Source organism: Protopterus annectens, chromosome 11.part0, assembly GCF_019279795.1.
Source record: "Protopterus annectens isolate FY-2018-M chromosome 11.part0, PAN1.0, whole genome shotgun sequence".
Lineage (NCBI taxonomy): Eukaryota > Metazoa > Chordata > Ceratodontiformes > Protopteridae > Protopterus > Protopterus annectens.
This window is the reverse complement of record NC_056745.1, coordinates 224,227,314-224,242,440: the sequence shown is the minus strand read 5'-3', so window position 1 is coordinate 224,242,440 and position 15,127 is coordinate 224,227,314. Positions and strand designations below refer to the sequence as shown.

General features: G+C 41.2%; 1 protein-coding gene across 3 annotated transcripts in view; it reads right to left on the bottom strand.

Annotated features, from left to right (window-relative positions):
• The window catches only part of LOC122815283 (centrosomal protein of 83 kDa-like), a 1,332,042-nt gene that overhangs the window by 369,032 nt on the left and 947,883 nt on the right, over positions 1 to 15,127 (bottom strand). The window lies entirely within an intron of this gene.

Genomic DNA, 15,127 nt, shown 5'->3' with positions numbered 1-15,127 from the left:
ACTTTCCCACAAAAAACTATTTATTTGACAAAAAAAACCCTTAGAAAATACTAAAATATCACTTAGCTGAAGGAGCTCAAAGATCAAGCTGTCACCATGAACGCGGCAAACTAGATCTGAGGTCATGTAGGGAGAGCAGGGCATTATGGGTGAGGGGAGGAGCTAGGAGCTCGGATCCATAGCTGGATAAACCAAGCCGGTTCGGATCCGTTATCGGATCCACACCCACAGGTTGCTGACAAATGAATGTCCTACTTCAGATCATAGTTTTAGGTTTTTGGTACTAGAGGTAATAGCTGAAGTGATAAGAGGAGGAGACATTAAAAATCGGACAGAATTAGAAGAGCAAAAGTGGATTCTTCTCTTTAATGCAGATAGAGCCCCCAGTTTGAATGGGAATCTTTCACTAAAACCTTTCCTTAAAGCACATGCCTTGAAACATTAATTTAGACAGGACATACATTTTTAAAGAGATTTTAAATAGAATGTACTCAAAAGTTTATAAATTTTAGGATTTACACTTTCCTATATATAACTGCACATATTTTTTATCTATACTTATATTTTTGTGATTGACTTTGAATAGGTATACTATGTCTCTGCGGTGGTGTAGCGGTAGCATTGTTGCCTCACAGCAAGAGGTTCTCCTGTTCGATTCTCGGCTGGAGTGTGGGGAGTGCCTTCTGTGTGGAGTCTGCATGTCCTCCTTGCAGTTGGGTGGGCATTCAAATGACGTGCGTAAATGGGCGTGCCTTCATTGAAGGTTGAACGTCGAGCTGGCACCTTGGCGTTCATCAAAATCTACTGCCAACCATTAGCGGACCGGAGTTCCGCTGTGGCGACCCCTAACCAGGAAAAGCCAAAAGACAACAACAACTTTGAATAGGTATACTGCATTTAGGAAGTTTGTTTCTTTAAGAAGTGTAGGTCAATACAGTCCTAATTGGAGTTAATTGTTTTTTTTTAATTGCTTGTACCCATTTTACCTGTTTGTGTTCTACTATTTTAACACAGTTTGTATTTCACAGAGTGAGTCTGATGAAGTGATTTGAACTATCTCAAAAGCGCTTACTTTTATTCTGAATAAATTTCTTTTTGTCTAGTTGTGTTGGCCTGGCACTTTTTTGTTTTATTATATACAAGTCTGTATTAGTACCGGTGCTTTATTGGAGTCCTGTTTTTATTTTATTTGATGTTTATAAAACAGCATACAACTTAAGTTTAACCCAGAAATGTTCATTACTAACCTATCATTTATTAACTAGAACTTCCTAAAAAATCCTTCCCCTAGATGATGCTGTAAACAAATTCAATACAACTTTCTTGAATATCCTAAATAACCTTGCACCTTCTAGAAGGAAGAGACTAAAAACAAATAATGGAATTTGGCTTCCCAAAAGAGTAGAAGTCTAATGCAGGCCAGCGAAAAAGCATGGAAAGAATGGCAAAAACATAAAATACAAAGAAACAAGAACAGCACGTAGGTAAACCAGGCAGGATACAAAATGCAGAACAGTAGTAAAAAAATCCAAAACCTGGAAACGTTGAGGTAAAATGCAGCGTTTATTCCAAAGAATCACAAAGCTTTTTGGATCAACCCTTCATCAGTGTGTAAAAAAAAAAGGGATCAAATGCCTTCATTTAAATAGTAAATTCAGACCATAAATAAGACTAATCACATGACACAGTTGTATTAAGCACTTCAGTTTAAAGACATATATACAGGTAAAATGTTACTGAAAGTTAGTATAGCCATAAAATAAGTAAAACCATTTAACTAAGATCCATCCACAGAAGATGTTATTTCAAAGCTGTCTTCTTTTTAAAATAGGTTTAATACTTACTGCTGTATTTAAACCTGGAAAACAATCTGCTTCTAAAAGTGTGATCCATGAGTATTCAAATGCTTATAACTCATTATTGATGAATTTACTATTTAAATGAAGGCATTTGATCTCTTTTTTTACACACTGATAAAGGGTTGATCCCGAAAGCTTTGTGATTCTTTGGAATAAACGCATTTTACCAAAAATGCTTCCAGGACTTGAATTTTTTTACTACTGAATAACATAAAATACCACAATATCTTTAAAACTTCAAAATGCTTAAAAATTGTATGAAAAAGCAAATTAAGGACAACAGAAAATATACTATAATAAACACAACCCTAAAAAATTCTGCACAGCTATTAAAGAATCCTTGCATCCTGGCCATAAATTCAACCCTAACCCCCTCTCCCAATAACTCATCACTTGAAATCACAATACGATTCAATTATTTCATAGACAGTATAGCATCTGCAACTAAGGATTCCCCAGCATCTAATGCTTACCCTGCCCAGCAGCCATGTATCACCTGATCCACTTTCATCTTGGGTATACTGAGAGTGCCAATCAGAGATGTGACCAGTACAATCTGTTGTCGTAAGGGACTACTGTGAGGAAATATATTTAGTAGGCAATCTCAGGCAGCAGCAGCATTTCACAACTTACCTGCAGATGGACCCCTGGCTTTACTCCTTGCCTTTGTCATCTTAGAGCTAGCAAAGCAAATACTATAGGTTGTTGTCGTGTCTTTCGGCTTTTCCCGGTTAGGGGTCGCCACAGCGGAACTCCGGTCCACTAATGATTGGCAGTAGATTTTTACGTACCGAGTTGCCAGCTCTGACGCACAACCTTCAACGAAGGTACGCCCATTCATGCATGTCTCCACACAGAAGAAGCTTTAGCTGTGAATCTAACAGGACGTCTTACTGTGAGGCGACAACGCTACCGCAGCACCACCACCGCAGTTTGCTGACTTAATTAGTTAAAGATTTCTTGTTTCTGTAAAGGTAAGCAGGAAATTAAACTAAAGTCACCCTATATGATACTAAGAGATGGATATACCTCCAATAAAATGGTCCAATAAATCTTGCAATATTTGGAGTTGAATAGAGTGACAACTGTAAGAGTTGTTTCTCGATAGTTTGCTATCTTAAAAAGAGACTGATCTTCTGTCTTGCCTTTGGCAAATAAATATTTTATTGGGTAGTTTATAATTAACTCACAGCAGCAAATGACTGAGCATGAACCCTGAAATGATTACATAATTCATTATCTTGGTTCATTGGATGAAAAATAATAGCAGCCTAATGGTTCATTTCTTGGACTCTGGCTAACCTCTGTGTCATTTAAACTTGAGAATACAATGATTTTATATGCAGAAAATAATAAGATGGTTAAAGGGATTTTAATGTAGAGCTTAAAAATGATATATATATATATATATATATATATATATATATATATATATATATATATATATATATACATATATATATATATATATATATATATATATATATATATATATATATATATATATATATATATATATATATATATATATAAATATAATGTTATATATGCTATACTCCAGCACCTGTTTCCTGTTTACTGTGGTAGACAATTCTACTCAGAAGAAGCCACACTTTTGGAACTAAGAATCCCCATCATTTATATTGGTTTGTATTCCCTGAGGGATTAAGTAAGGACAATGCATCTATTTTTAACTGAAGTGACAAGTGTTGAAGGGGACCCTCAATGGAGTAGAAGAGCATCTCCTTCTGGTTTTACTCTATCAAGACTCTCAAGAAGAGGTGAAGCTACCCAAAGTGGAACTCTCCATAGTTGAACTCTTGTGGCACAGGGCCAAAGCAACGCAATCCCGCAGCTCATACACGCATATATCAAATCACAAATTCTAGACCTCATATGGGAAGATCTGCATGAGGAATGGGATTCATAGCTCAGACCAATGACTCCTACAGCTCACAGGCACATTTATCACAGCATAAATTCAAGATTTCAGATGGGTGAATCCCCATGAGCAATATGACACAACTCTCATCAAAGAATCTCACAACTCATGAGTGCAGCTATCAAAGCAAAAGTTTTAGATCCAAATGGGTTTATCTCCATGAGGAACAGGGTACATCTCATACCAGATGGAAGCCACAAAGAGGACAGTGTTGAATTTAATTCCATCTTCCTTTCTGGGATAAGGAGCAGGATGTCCTACACAACCCCCTCCCCGAGTGGAAATGAAACCGGATAATCAGCATCCAGAACCCTTGGACACATGCAGCCTTTGGACCATTCAGGTGCAAGGTATCAGTCATTCTTTGGGGAACTGCTTATACTTGAATACATGTGGAAGCCATTGAGCAGCTCCAAACTCTCTGTGCCAGGCCCTAACTAGAGGCTCAAAGGAGACAAAATGGAAACCCATTTTCTCCTGTCACAAAGGTGTACCAGAATGATCAGCCCCATGGGAGGCTCCTACAAGGGCCCACTCCCAAACTTTTTCACTGCACAAAAGATAGTGATATTCACCCATCTTCCTGTCACAGGAGAAAGCAGAGTGGCTTACCTAAATTCATGCAAAAGCATGGAGTGTACAGCAGTTCAGAATGTGAAAACACTCCAAGAAGTACAAATGTCCCAAGTGGGAAGGGAATCCAGGCATGCTTTAAAGCCAGCTGGAGTGTCTCCCAATTAAACTGGCCTAGAAGAGTGACCCTGCTCATCAAAAGGAGATAGCGAGAAAGGGCCAACTACAAACTTCAATTCACATGAAAGGGAACAATTGCCATTGTTCATCCTGGGGGTAGAGGCTCCTAGGTAGAAACAGCTGAACTTACAAAGTAGTACATGTGATCCCCACACTTAAGCTATTAACTACCCTTCTGTAGTGTGAAAATCCTACAAGTTGTCAGATTTGCAGGGACAGAGATTTCTGGACTTTGTAAATACAAACACACTTGACCAGGCAGTGGGTATGCCCACTAGAGGTTTTACTATACTGGACCTGGTACTCACAAATATGAGAGAATGCTGCACCCCCCCCCCAAATGTCACATACTCCCTGGTAAGGTATGATCACAAAGCTCTCTCCTTTGAGATAAAAATCAGTATGGCAACCCCGGTAAACCACGTAACAGTTAGGCACTATTCCAAAGCAAACTATTTTACTAAGTGATAGTCTGTCAACATTCAGGCCCCCTCCATACCCAAACACAGCAACCTCGAAGGAAGTATACACAGAAACTTTGTACAGCCATATGAATGGCTGCATAGAGGATTTTGAACCTAACAGAAGTAAGCCCAAAACTAACTCTAAAAACAAACCACCCATGTGGAATCCTAAAGTATATAGGTTATACAACAAAAGAAAAAGTTATTGCTAAAATCAGGAGGTGTAATTCCTAAAAAAAATAAGAACTCACTCAGTAAACTAAACAGTCAACTAAGAGGGCTTATCAAGACCAAGAAAGCCAATTTCAAGGTTAAGATTGCCTCACAGGCAAAAGACAACCATAAGGCCTTCTTCACTTATGTCAGAAACCTCAAAGGCATCATACAGCAGTAAAAGAACAGAGCCTTAGTTGGACCTGATGATATCCCGAGATGCCTCCTGAATAGCCTAAAATATGACCTATCAGGACCACTTAGAACACTATTTAACTATAGTCTCATAACAGGATTTGTACCACAAGAATGAAGGACTGCAATGGCAATCACTTTTCATAAGGGTGGACTCATCAACAGACCCTGGAAACTATAGATCCTTTAGTCTGATCAGTCTCATAAGCAAAGCTATGGAATGAAGAATCATGCAAATAATCAACAGATGGGTTTAGTTTTGTCAAGGGAAGGTACTGCCTACTAAATCTGTAGGACTTCTTTGAGAAGGTTACAAAGGCAAAGGATGAGAACAAAATAGTGTATACTGTCTACCTCAACCTAGCTAAGGCATATGAAGCAATATCCCACTCAGATATTGTAAACAAACTTATGGAATTGGGCATTAACCCCTATATAACATACTGGATAGCCAGCTGACTCACAAACAGGACCCAGGAAGTTAAGATTGGTGAAACCCACTCCGCAAAGAGACTAGTCACCAGCATGGGTCCTTCAAGGCTGCATGCTGGGCCTGCTCCTCTTTGTCATATACGTCTCTGAAATCAAGGCCAATGTCAAGGTCCAGTGGTTGACTAAGTTTGCAGATGACTGCAAGTTAGGAGCAGTCACAGAATCCCCACAAGACAGTAACATCTTACAAGAGGGTCTAAGACAGACAAATGACTGATGTCAAAGCCATGGCTTAAAACTCAATGCTAAGAAATGCATAATAGTACCTTTTGGGAAGTTGGCCATCCCATAAAACTATGTCATCGAGAAGCACCCCTAAGAATTGACCCAGTAGTCAGGGATCTTGGTACGCATGTAGATAGTAGCCTAATGTTCGACCAACATTTGTCCAAGGTAGTAAAGAAATAATTCTACGTCACTCATCTTATAAGTAGGAGCATGGCATCTAGGTCCACGAAGGTCAACATGCCACTGTATTTGGTTCTCATCAAACCCAACACTGAGTTTGATGCCTCTATCGGTATGTATCAGACCAGACACATGCAGCAAATGAACTGTCCACAAAGGTTCCTAACAAAATGAATACACGGCATAAACACAATGTGCTATTTGGACCGCCTCAAAACTCTACTGACAGATGACCTATGCCTGGCATACAATGCATCCTAGAATACATCTCTGATGAATCTTTTGCATATCTGCAAAATGAACAGCATCAGAACTACTAGATCTAAGGGCATGCATTTTGCTTCTGAAATAAATAGGACATGTTGGAGACAGAAACATATCTCAGAGAATCCTGATTTTCTGGAATTGGCACAACTTCACTCTGAAGCAGAGTCCCTCCCCAACCCTATTCAATTATAAAGTGGACCAGTGGATGGGAAATCAGAAATTCATCCTTGGGTGGCTGCCCAGGTCTCTGATGGACAGATGCAGTCAGTAAATCATGTCCCAACTAACATACACCCCTTATATAAATGGCTAAGATACAGAAAATTGTCAGACAATTTTGGGTTGCACAGCTAAACTTATTTAGGCCTTTGTGGCAGTTAGCCTAGTATACACCTTTGAACAAACTCTTCCTAAGTAGGAAAGGGAGGACAAAAGAGAACAACTTAAGATCTGAAGCAAGGTTTGAAGCCTTCCTAGAGAAGATGGGGTAATTAGAAGTTATGTACATACCATAACGTTCCATGTTAGTTGTCTTCTTCTCACCTTCTTTCTTGCTGGATGGGTTCGGAGCCTATCCTCGGCTCCGACTCGGTCACTCTAAAAGCTCGAGAGCTAGTTCCCAATCGCTGGCTCCCCTATATCCCACAATGCTAGGCGGTAACTCCTCAGATCTCATTTGAAAGCTAAGGCCAGCAATAAAATTCCATAAGGAACAAAGAGGAAAACTCTTCTAGGTCTGTCCTGGCTAGGGGGAAGGAGGGGGATCGCCAAGAAAGAAGGCGAAGAAGACAATCTAACATGGAACGTTATGGTATGTACATAACTTCTAAATGTTAAGTTGTCAATCTCACTTTCATTCTTGCTGGATGGGACCAAGGCCCTAGCACCTTGTCCCAGGTGGCCTATCGGAACAGACTCTTGAGTACAGTGGAACCAAAGTTGGCTCGGCCCTCAGAGGCCAAGTCCAACTTATAAGGAGAAATGAAGGTATGAGGAGAAGCTTCCAAGTAGCTGCAGAACAAATCAATCAATAGGCAAGCAAGCCTATCTTGAAAGCTACAGAAGTGGCTAAAGCTCTAGTTGAATGAGCCCTGGGTTTGATGGCAACCGTTGATGTCTTATCTCATACACTAGAGTAATCGAAGTAAGCCATCTAGAGAGAGAGACTTTAGAAACTGGAAAGGCCCATTCTACCTTCTGCATAAGAAACAAACAGTTGGTCAGATTTCCTGAATTGTTTGGTCCTGTCTAAATAGTACCTAAGTTGACGCATGAATATCCAAACAGTGTAACCTTTGTTCTGACCTATTAGAATAATTTGGGAAGAAAACAGGAAGCTCAATGGTTTGATTCAAATTTGCCAATGAAGCTACTTTGGGCAAAAAGACGGTTAGTACGCTATAGCGAGGACACCCTGTCTTTATGAAATACTTCTGATAAGGGGTCGACTACACAGAGCATGAAGTTCAGAGACTCTTCTAGCTGAGGTGATAGCTACTAAAAAGAGTAGTCTTCCACAAAGTAATTTTATAGAACATGAAGCCGCAGAGGTTCAAAGGGAGGGAAGAATTAAGGATGCCAGAACCAAGTTGAGATCCCATTGAGGAGGAGGGTCTCTGATGGGTGGTTTGAGAGAAAGACTCCCTAAAAAGGCCTTGCAGAGTTTGTGAGACATGATAGAGGACTCCCTGAGACTCCCAACATGAAAGTTGGAGATTGCAGCCAATTGAACTCTAATGGTAGATGGGGACGAACCTGCATGGAAAAGTTTGGCTAGAAAGTCTAGAACTGTTTGAATAGCAGTGAAAGGATCTATATTCTTTGACTGCGCCCAATAGGAAAAACGTTTCCATTTGCTATGATAAATCTTCCTCCGAAAGTGGAAGATTTATGAGAGGCAATCAAGATATCTTTAACTGAGTGAGATATCAAGGGAAGCCTGGCTAAGGTCGGAATTGGAGGAACCAAGCTGTGAGGTTCAGAGAAGGAAGGGAGTGATGCAACTGACCCGACTGATGGGTCAAGAGGTCTGGAATTGGGTCCAGATGCCAAGGTTGTTCCAACAGATAACGGTGGAGAAAGGGGAACCAAATTTGTCGAGGCCAGTAAGGGGCAATGAGGATCATAGAAGCTTCTGAGGCTGCATGGCTTTCTGTATCAGCTGAGATATCAGTGGGAAGGGAGGAAAGGCATTAGAGAACTCCCCGGGCCAAACATGCACTCAGGAGCCGCCTCTGCTGGGATGGCATAGCTGGTTGGGGAAAGAGGGTGAAAAAAAATAGTTGCACTTGCCACTATTTGGGGAGTAGCTGAAAAGGTCGCAGCAAGGCCTGCCCCACTAAAAACTTTCTCCAACACTGAATTGTTCAGGAGACCACTCGTGAGGCATGAGAATAGCTCTGCTCAATTTGTCCCATGAAATCACATTGGACTTCACGGGATGTGCGCTGCTACCAGAAATCAGCTGAGAAGAAATCAACCACATTGCCATAGACTGAGTGCCTGCCTCGCGACATAGGGGTAAGACCTGGTTCCGCCTTGTTTGTTGATGTAGTTCACACTACAGACATGTTGTCTGTTTGGATTGCTATAGTTCCTCTTGGGAATAGAGTCTTGTAGGGCTTGCAACGCTAGAAGCACTGCTCTGGCATCTCTAGGACGCTTATATGCAAGTGGCACTCGAATCCGTTGCCACATGCCCTGGACTGTCCTGCCCTGGAAATGCCCCCCCACCCGACATCAGGGAGGCGTCCGCTAGTGACTGTAGGAAAGCAACCGGAGGGAGGGACAAAAGGTCTCCCTAGGGAGGAGCTGAGGGGATGTGATTCACCAAGAGAGATGACTCTTGCACGCATGTGAGTTATCCTAATAGGATGGGACATTGGAAGGCTGGTAAGACCATTGTGTGAAGAGCATCCATTGCAAAATCCTCATGTGGAAGGCATTTAAAGCTTAACGGTAGGAGAGGGATGGCCGGCCGCCATAATCCCCAAGACTTTCAGGATCTGTCTGGCTTTGACTTTGCTGTTCTGTAAAAGAAGAAAGACCTGTTTGTGAATGTCTGCTATCACCTCTGCTTTCAGGAGTCTGGCTGACATCTCGACTGTGTCTAGATTTGCTTATGAAAGTCTCAATAACTACGCCAAGTGTGACAAGACAGACTTTTCTGTAGATGCCTATGTGAAAAGGAAGGGGTGTAGTCTCCTGGCGAGGAGTAAAAAGATGCCTGGTGAGGGCTGTAAGGAGCCAGTCGCCTAAATAAGGAAACACCTGGAATCCTCGGCCGCCTCAGATGAGAAGCTACCACTGCCATGCATTTGGTAAACACTCGGGGGGCTGTAGTGGAGACCAAAAGGGCAGGGCTCTTGAATCTGAAAAATGACTGGTTCCCAGCCTGGAAGCCGGAGAGAAATCTCCTGGAGCTCAATTCATCTTGATGTGATAGTGCGGGTCACACCTGGAGATCTATAGAGCACATCCACCTGTCCTGGCGCCTCCTGCAAGGGGGAGAATGGACTGCAGCATGACCATCATCCGAACTCTCGCTTTCTTGATAAACCTGTTCGCTAAGTTGATGGATCCAATATGGGTCTCCAGTCCCCTGTTTCTTTGGAACCAAAAGAATTTGGAGTAGGTTCCTGATCCTACTTGGTCTCTGCTGGTAGTGGTTGAATGGCCTCTTTGCGAGCAGCAGCTTTGAAATTTCTAATGGTGCTTGCCCTTTGACTGGTAGTAGAACGCCTGGAAGGGGATTTTTGGACAGCTTCAGGAATGAAAAGAAAAGGGATTCTGTATTCTGCTCAGGAAATGATAGACTGTACCCACTTTGTCTTTGAGTTAGGGATAGCCAGGCTTTTGGGTACAGTGACAACTTCCTCTCTCAGCTGCCTCCGGAGGTGGACAGTCGGCAACAGCCTCTCAGGGATGCTGAAAGGGCTTTGTCGGGAAAAGGATTCTCGACTGCACCTGGTTCTACAGGGCCCCTCCCTGCCTCTGGGCGCAAGGCCTACCATTGTTGTTCCCCTCTGCCTCTGAGGGGGAATCGACTCTGTGCGCTGTGGGCAAACCGTCTCCTTGAGATTGTTTACGGAACTATTATCCTTTCCCCTTCTGACCTTTACAGGGGTAAGGTCTAGAAGGAGTAGAAAAACTGACTCACGCGCAGAAAGAGTTTTGCCATCAGTCTCAAGCACCTAGTCAGAGGTTTCCTTCAATTTGAGAACCAAAGAGGGATGATCCATCAAAGGGGAATTCATAGTGAAGGGCGCTTTGGGGCACCTGGGCCGCAAAGTTACAAAGCCGCATCCAGGCGCAAGCCTACGCAAGGCTACACCTGTGCTCTGCTCGGGGCCTACTAGCTCCACTCAGCCGCATGTGAAAGAGAGGCCATGGAGGAAGTTGGTTATAGAATTAAGGAGTAGCCAGCTGAGAGTTCATCCTATCCTGAAAACTTGCCGCTGAGTTGTTGGTCCTTCAGCAGGTTTCCCCACTTGCTGCTTCCTTGAGTAAGTCCCTCTGAAGTCGGTGCAAAACATAATACAGAGTAATTCAGCCATCTCATTGTAAAGGTGGCTCGCTGACGAGAACATCGGAAGCTTCCCTGCATCTCGTGTCCACTTCCACCTAGACTTCCCTTGTTAGGAGGATGAACAGGTACTCTAAGGATCAGCTGCTAACTAAGCTTCTTGGCAGGCTGCAGCCACCAAATTTTCATAGCATCAACAGAGACGTTTTGGTCAAGAAATTTCTTTATCCCTGGGGCCGTGATGAACTTAGATGGTCTCCGGGGGTTGGGTTCCATTGAGTCAGAGCCGCTGCCTTTGCATACCACTTGCATAAGGGGTCAAAGGGAGGGGACACCCAGAAGGTGCTGGAAGGGCGAGCCACAAATGTTCCTGGGCGTACACTGGATTCATCCCCTCTGGAAGGGTTGAGGGCTGGCCACCCCTCTGTTTTAAGATTTCAAGGGATGTCTGCAAAGGAGACATCTTCAGAGGGGAACCAGGGGAACCTCCAGACCTCTAAATCAGTGCTCGAGGCTGAGACTCAGGTGAGTCAATAAAGCCTTTCTACACTGCTCTTCCTAGGGGCTCTCCCTACAGGGGTCAGAGAGGCCCTTGAAGAGGAGGAGATCCTACAGGGGAAATTGAGGAGCTGGCTCTACGTCGGGACAAGAGAGTGAGAAATCACCGGAGGCACCATGGAGGGAAGGGCAGAAGGAGCCACTGTGGATTAGAACCTGGTGCTAACACGCCTCATGACTCAAAGGCACATCATCAGGTATAGAGCCGAGGCCCCTCGCTCAGAAAAACTGAAAACCTCCCCCGCAATCACAGTGATGGCTCCGAGGCCGGCGTCAGAGTCGCAACTCACCAGCCAAGCACCGAGAGGGACAGCAGGGTCAGACAAGGTCCATGCCAGTCAGCTCGAGCCGACGAGGGAAGTCCGGGCGCCGACATTCTTCCAAGGAAGAAATCGGGGCAAAGGAGACTGTAACAATGACAACAGTACGGTTCAAGCTGGTACGGCTGACTTAGCATGCACATGACGATAGTACAGCTATGAACCAGATTACTTATTTAGTCTGATGAACTAAGTTCAAGGTAAGCATTTATCAAATGACATTGCAGGTTTAGCCAGTAGTAGAACCAGCATGGATCCAGCATAAACAATGGCAGTCACCAAGGCCCACTGGCCAGGGATGTGACAAAACATTTTCTTAAGAGCATCAAACCAAGTGTGTACCTCCAGTGCTGAAACAAAACAGATTCAAAGCTTCAAAAAGATGCATTCAAAATAATAAAGTTTATTCAATGAGTGCACAAGGCTTCTTCAGACTCTTAAACAATGAATAAAACTGTTTGAATCATTTTAAACCATCTTAAGCTTCCTATTGCATTAAAATTGATATGTCACATGTTATCTTGTCTTAAAGGAACAGATACTCAAAAGTTAACATAGTTAAATCAACAATATTTAGAGGAATATCAAATATACAATTAATGATCAGAATGTCCATGCAAATAAGTAAAAAATGCATATCCCTGATAATTTAAAATAAAGGACTTGGTTTACATTCAAATCATTAAAAACGTTGCTACATTCATTAAAACCTGAACATTCTCTCATGTGTTAACATTAAAATCCTTAGTAAACAGCAAGTTTATTGTTTCAATATCTAGCATTTACTAAGATAGTGGTGTGTAATGCAACTTTGCTATTGAGGTTAAAAACTGATATAGTGAGAACTCTGTACTAAAATTAAGCGATTTACAAAACAACAACTGAATATATGTTTTCATGATGTCATCAAGGAGTCAGACCTCATCATATCGGTGAAAGGTGTTGTCCAAGATTAAAAATTCCACAAATAGGAACCTCTTAGATTCACGTAAAACAAACTGTTTACAAGTTGTAAAGTGCCGGTGCTATAGGAACTCTGAATGCAATTGAGTACAACATAACATGTATGTAACTCAACTGGTGAGCACGTCTAAGCATCTAAGTACTGAACAACAGAAACAATGTTTAAATTTCTAAGAAAAAGGTGAGCCTATATTCTGTCCGCCTAAAATAGACAGTATTTGTAAGCACGATTATGCCCTAGAAGCATATATTGATCACAAAGTGTCACTATTTAAAACAATGAAACGTGTACATATTAATGAGTACACTTATTAAAGTGTTGCTGAACATGGCAGAGATGGCATTAACTAATCAAAATAAAAGATAAAACAGATAAATAGTGGAATGCTAGTCTACATAAAAATTGACACAATAAAGCTTGAAATTAGCACAATGCACACATATAATAATACCTAAGTATAAAGCTCCATAGATGATAGGTCTAACTAGTAAAAGCAACTACTTCATGTACATAGTTGGTGTTTAAATATAACAACATTCTAGTTGTAATGTGAGAGTAAACAAGCAACATGTACAGGTCTAGTATTGTTAGTTGTTTATCTCTTCTCATTCTGTTTATCTTTTATTTTGTATTAGTTAATGCCATCTGCCATGTTCAAACACTTTAATAAGTGTACTCATAATATGTACACGTTTCATTGTTTTAAATAGTGACACTTTGTGATCAATATATGCTTCTAGGCATTCGTTACAAATACTGTCTATTTTAGGCACAGGACAGCAATATAGGCTCACCTTTTTCTTAGAAATTTAAACATTGTTTCTGTTGTTCAGTACTTAGATGTTTAGAGTCATCGCAGCTGAGTTACATAGCATGAAGTTATGTTGTACCAATTGCATTCAGAGTTCCTATAGCACACGCACTTTACAACTTGTAAACAGTTTGTTTTACGTGGAATCAAGAGGTTCCTATTTGTGAATTTTTAATCTTGGACAACAGCCTTTCACATATGATGAGGTCTGACTCCTTGATGAGGCACATGAAATACATTATAGCTATGTTGTTTTGTGGTAAAGGTACGCTTACATTTTAGTACAGAGTCTGTATATCAGTTTTAACCTGATATATGCAAAGTTGCATTGACACACACTATCTTAGTAGAGATGCTAGTATTGAAACCATAACTTGCTGTTTATCTAAGATTTTAATGTTTTTAACACCATGAGAGAGAGAATGTTCAGGTTTTAATGAATGTAGCAACAGTTTTTAATGATTGTAGAATGATATAGGACCAAGCACAATGTCTTTATTTTTAGAATGTATCAGGGTATATGCATATTTTTACTATTTGCATGGACATTCTGATCATTAATTGTATATTTGGAAGTATTCTTCTAAATATTGTTGCATTTAACTATGTTACTTTTGAGTATCTGTTCCTTTAAGACAAGATAACATGTGACATATCAATTTGTAATGTCCAATAGGAAGCTTAAGGATGGTTTAAAATGATTCAAACAGTTTTATTCATTGTTTTAAGAGTCTGAAGAAGCCTTTGAAAGCCACCATTGGAATAAACTTTATTATTTTTTATGAATGCATCTTATTTGAAGTTCCTTTGAATCTCTGCTTTTCGTTTCATTGCCACTGGAGGGTCACACACTTGGATTTGGATTGCTCTCTTTTATGTTTATGTGAGTCTCCTGCCTCAACTGATAGCAGCACTGCATTTGGCTTTTTGAGTTGATTTCTTCTTTAAGAATGCACTCTGTGCGCTTTACATTTCTTCTTCTTTAAGGAATACATCCTTAGTAGTGTCTGTATGTGCATCTTTAGTATGACCAACACACATTGAAAGGGGGCTTGCAAAACAAGCTCAGATTTGAATTGCAGATGAATGCAGTAGACCATTTTGTGAAATAGGTTTGTGGATTATCTGTTCATGAAATAGGTTAGTAGATCATTCCTGAAGACGTGTGTGTGTGTGTGTGTGTGTGTGTGTGTGTGTGTGTGTGTGTATACATGAAATACCCCAGTTAAGGATGACAAGTTGGTTAACTCATTCAAGCTCAAACCCTGTAATTTCAATACAGGACTCTAGAGTTTGAATCCTGTACAACTGCCAAACTGTCATAAGCAAGTGCATTTCAAAGACTGTTGCGCTTCT